A 6,000-nucleotide genomic window follows, 5' to 3' on the forward strand; every position below is an offset into this window, starting at 1 on the left:
TTTATGCAGTCATGTTTAGAGAAAAGTTCTTTGCTCTCTCTTTGCATCTTAACAGTTAGATCATGCATTCAGTGAAACTTCATGAAACAACTTCTGAGGAACCAAGAGAAAAAATGAGGAGAATGCATTGTTGGTATCAAGGACACAAAAATAGCCCTAGATTCACCTCACTCTTACAAGAACTCTATTGAATTCTAGTCACTGCAAAATATAAGCAAGTCAAGATTAATCTGTGAGTGAATCTAAACACGTGCTGAGGACCAGATATGAAGAGCTTCATGCACTGTCAGGGAATGCGAGTGCAGAGACCTGGTAGAAAGAATGAGCAGCGGGTGATGACGCTTGCTGGCTGTTGGGAAGGAGCCACAGCCAGTCACCAAGAAGACGAACAGTCAGATCAGAATGACCAGGGCAAACTGGGAGTGCGGGCAGCTAAGTGGCTTTTGAAATTCAGTGCAGGGAAATGAAAATTAATGAAGCTGGGAACATAAAAAGAACACAAAAGAGGAATCTCCTTCAGTGGTTAATATGACCAGTTTTTCAAAGCAGAAGATTTAGAAATCAAATAAATATGTGCAGTGTGGTTTCATGGAGCACTTTTCTCAAGTTTTCACTTTTCTATGCATACCCTGAGCATTTTCTGAATCGGGTTGTTGTTATTTAGTCACTTTGTTTGACTCTTTTGTAGCCCCATAGACTGTAGCCTGCCAAGCTCCTCTGTCCATGGAATTTCCTAGGCAAGAATTCTGGAGTGGGTGGCCATTTCCTTTTCCAGGAATTGAATCCATGTTTCCTGCATTGACAGATGGGTTTTTACCACTGAGCCACTGAGGAAGCCCTTCTGAATTGGGGCATTATATTAAAATTTCAGTGGTGAATGTTTCAAGTTAAAAGAGATAAAATAAGAATATTGGAGTAAATTAAAGGTATACTATAATAAGATGTCACAGATGTACATAAATATGTCAAGAAACAAGTTGTAAGCCCATGCTTGCAAGAGATTTTAATGAATGGACAGAAATCTCAGGGCTGTGGATACAAAACCAATTAGAACACTTATTTAACTGTGTATTTGGTTTACACAAATTGATTAATGCAGTTAAATGTGTGATTTAAATTTATTTCGTCTTTTTTACTGATTGAATATTTGAAGTAATAATATTAAGCATTTTTATCTATTTTGAAAAGCTGGTCATGGGCTCAAAATCAATTAAGTAAATATTTTAAAACTATTTTAGGTAAGATGAATAAGAGAACTTATGAACTAATTCAGAATATCATCTTTACTGTTAAAGATAAATAAAAATAATCAGCAAAACAGTTATAGCCATAGATGTAGACAACAAAATTACGGTTACTAGGGGGAAGGGGGGGAAGGGATAAATTGGGAGATTGGGATTGACACACACACACACTACTTTATATAAAATATGTAACTAATAAGCACTTACTGCATTGCACAGAGAACTCTACTCGGTGCTCTGAAACAACCTATATGGGAAAAGCATTAAAAAAGAGTGGGTAAATGCATGTGCTTAGTCTCTAAGTCATGTCCAACTCTTTGCAACCCCATGGACTGTAGCCCTCCAGGCTCCTCTGTCTATGGGGATTCTCCAGGCAAGAATACTGGAGTGGGTTACATGGGTTACCATGCCCTTTTCCAGGGGATCTTCCCAACCGAGGGATCAAACTCAGGTCTCCCACATTGCAGGCAGATTCTTTACCATCTGAGCCACCAGGGAAGACCAGATAAATGTAAAACTAATTCACTTTGCTTTACACCTGAAGCTAACACAACATTCTATATTTACTAAACCCCTATATATATATATATACATATATATTTAAAGTGGAAAGGCAAGATAGTAGCTTGATAGAAGAAATATCTTCCATAATGCCATAATGTACCCATTTATTAAACTGAAAATAAAATATAAAGGTGGCTGCATATCCCGACTCAACCTGTCATTTTTCTGAGTCATTGCATGTTAAGTACTTACTGGGGATCACAATTTAGATATTTTGTTAGTTATGTCTAAGTAACTATTTGCTCTTTATCAAGCAACATATAGTGATTTACAAAATGATGGTAGTTTTCAGTGTACAGTATAGTGATTCAGTATTTTTATAGATTACATAGATGTTCTTTTAACAATTAAAGCCAGAGTAACACAGGAACAAAATCAAAATCACATGAAGGACATGATGACTCCATAGCAAGATTCCCATGTATGTCTCCCACAGGATATAACAACTCTGTAACTAAGCAGAAACAGAAAAAACATTCTCATTTTCAATCACATTTCAGATCTTGGAGTTGTCACCCTCAAAACGGTTGGTAAAAAGTAGCAAAAGAGTACTATGTAGTCTTTTTAATAAGTTGTTTAACTTATTTTTATGTTAAATAATCATGCTTCAAGACTTACAGTAGATGTGAGTTTGTGTTAATTACTTTGATCATGTGTAAGAAATACAGTCTGGAGCTTTGGATTTAAAAAAATTAATATAATCTAAATTTTAATGAAATACATTAAGATATTCAATATAGTACATATCAAAGGTAAGTAAAACTATATTCAGAACACTTCAATTTTCTCATTTTAGTCAATGCTTTTATGGAGCCACTTTTTTTGTATTTATAACCTGAGATATAATTACCCATTTCAGTAAGCCTGGATTTTTTTCTACAATCTTTAATATTCACTATCCAACAACTGTTCCTCCCGACCTATGAACACACACACATACCCCGACTGAAATTTAATCTCATTCCTCAAATCTAATGGAGTCTAAACTTCTAATCCATTATTACTAGTAAGACATGTTTCGTAAATATATTCACTTGTGGTAATCTACTAATAAGTAATTTTCCTAACACAACACAAGAGCTACAAAATGGATAAAAATGTAAAGAAAAGTTGTAATATAAAGATGTTATAATTTGCATCCCATAGGCAATAGGATCACCTTCCCTCATCCTATAAAGCAGAGGTCCTGAAAGTGTGGTCCAGCATCAGCATTACTTGGGAACTTGTTTAGAAATAAAAGTGATTAGATCTCATTGAAACCTATTTAGTAAGACCCAGGATGGGCAGCCCACCCAGCAATCTGTGTTTTAACAAACCATCCATATATGAATTTTTGGCTAGTAAAGCCTGGGAACAACTGACATGTTCTCTCATATGTTCACATTCTAATGATGGCAATGATTGCTTTTGTTCTTCCGCAATCTAAATCAATAAAAAATATATAACAAAACCAACTACTTCATGCACCCTGAAGGTGACCTGTTTCAGTCACCTTAATCTGCCTCCAGAACTAATGCAATGACATATAAATGAGTCGCTCCATCCCAAACCTATAGCCCATTCCTCAAACAGCTGCTAGAATGATTTTGCCAAAACAGAAATTATTTTTCATATATGTTTTCCAGTGGATTCCTATCACACAAAATTCCTATTAAGTTATGTGACCTGGCAACTATTAACTTCTCACTCATCTCTTACCATTCTCCTGTTCCCTTTTTAATATTTTTCTTTGAAATACCTTTATGACTATACTCTTTATTTAATTTAGAACTTTGTTCAAATGTCACCTGTCTTCAATGGCTACCATCTAAGATAACAGATACTTCATATTCACTGAAGATTTCTATTTATCTTTCCTTTTTCTTTTGTACAGTTGTTATTCCCATCTGGAATTACATGTTCCGGTGTGCTTTCCTGCCTGTCTCCCCGACTAAAATGTAAACACCATGAGAGGAAAATGAGGACAAAATTGCACTCATCTCACACACTAGTAAAGTAATGCTCAAAATTCTCCAAGGCAGATTTCAACAGAACGTGAACTGTGAACTTCCAGATGTTCAAGCTGGGTTTAGAAAATGCAGAGGAACCAGAGATCAAATTGCCAACATCCATTGGCTCATCAAAAGAGCAAGAGAGTTCCAGAAAAACATCTATTTCTGCTTTATTGACTATGCCAAAGCCTTTGACTGTGTGGACCACAACAAACTCTGGAAAATTCTGAAAGAGATGGGAATAGCAGACCTCTTGAGAAATCTGTATGCAGGTCAGGAAGCAACAGTTAGAACTGGACATGGAACAACAGACTGGTTCCAAATAGGAAAAAGAGTATGTCAAAGCTGTATATTGTCACCCTGCTTATTCAACTTATATGCAGAGTACATCATGAGAAACACTGTGCTGGAGGAAGCAGAAGCTGGAATCAAGATTGCCAGGAGAAATATCAGTAAGTTTAGATATGCAGATGACACCACCCTTATGGCAGAAAGCAAAGAAGAACTAAAGAGCCTCTTGATGAAAGTGAAAGAGGAGAGTGAAAAAGTTGGCTTAAAGCTCAACGTTCAGAAAACTAAGATCATGGCATCTGGTCCCATCACTTCATGGCAATAGATGGTGAAACAGTGAAAACAGTGAGAGGCTTTATTTTTGGGGCTCCAAAATCACTGCAGACTCTGACTGCAGCCATGAAATTAAAATATGCTTGCTCCTTGGAAGAAAAGCTATAACCAACCTAGATAGCATATTAAAAAGCCAACAAAGGTCCATCTAGTCAAAGTTATGGTTTTTCCAGTAGTTATGTTTGGATGTGAGAGCTGGACTCTAAAGAAAGCTGAGCACCGAAGAATTGATGCTTTTGAACTGTGGTGTTGGAGAAGACTCTTGAGAGTCCCTTGGACTGCAGGGAGATCCAACCAGTCCATCCTAAAGGTGATCAGTCCTGGGTGTTCATTGGAAGGACTGATGTTGAAGCTGAAACTCCAATACTTTGTCCACCTGATGCAAATAACTGACTCATTGGAAAAGTCCCCCGTGTTGTGAAAGATTGAAGGTGGGAGGAGGGGACGACAGAGGATGAGATTGTTGGATGGCATCTCTGACTCTATGGACATGAGTTTGAGTAAACTCCAGGAGTTGGTGATGGACATGGAGGCCTGGCATGCTGCAGTCCCTGGGGTCGCAAAGAGTCGGACATGACTGAGTGACTGAACTGACTGATTCTTAGCTCTAAAGACATATATATGCATGCATGCTAAGTTGCTTCAGTCATGTCAGATGCTTTGAGACCTTATGGACTGTAACCCTCAAGGGTCCTCTGTCCATGGGATTCTCTAGACAAGAATACTGGAGTGGGTTGCCATGTCCTTCTCCAGGGGATCACTAGGGATTGAAACTCTGTCTCTTATGCTCCCTGCATTGGCAGGTGGGTTCTTTACCACTAGCGACACCTGGGAAGCCCATGTACTGCAGCTGCTGAGTCCGCACTCCGGAGCCCACACTCCACACCTATAGAGAAGCCTGTGCACCACAACAAAAGACCATGTCTGTCACAACTAACACCGCATACAGCCAGACAAACCGATAAATACTGAAAAAATAATTCTCTAAGTCTATACTCTAATCACAGTTTATAATCAACACAGTTGCACAGCTTGGACAGTTGTAAACATTGATGATTTTTTTGCAAGTGAAAGCAAATACAGAATCTGCCCAACTATTATTGGCTCTTTACCTTTATATAAACATGTCATGAACAGAAACACTTATTATATAAAGGTAATCAATAAAACAAATCTACATCTGTCTAGGTTTGTTGAAATCTTCTCTGTGGTTACTCTGCATATTTATGCAAGCATTTGACTACCTCATTAAGTCTTTTGTGGAATTTTGCCCAGCCATTTGCATATTGAATACATATTAGTTCACTGTAAATTGCCTTTGTGCCTTTCTCTTTGTACTACAGTTATATTATTCATTATAAAAGTATATTTGTGGGTACATTATATTATTGCTAATTTAATTTCAGGAGAGTGAAGATGGAATTCAAAAAAATATGTTATGAAAAAATGGTGTGTTAGCATTACCAGAGCTGAAAACCAATGCTCTCCAATAAATCAGCTCATGAAACTAGATTCTGGAGACAGTTTGAGATGGAAGAGGAATTAATAAATAAGTCCAGACTCGCAGGCTCTGCTGG

Source organism: Giraffa tippelskirchi, chromosome 6, assembly GCF_054371585.1.
Source record: "Giraffa tippelskirchi isolate mGirTip1 chromosome 6, T2T-mGirTip1v1.2.pri, whole genome shotgun sequence".
NCBI lineage: Eukaryota > Metazoa > Chordata > Mammalia > Artiodactyla > Giraffidae > Giraffa > Giraffa tippelskirchi.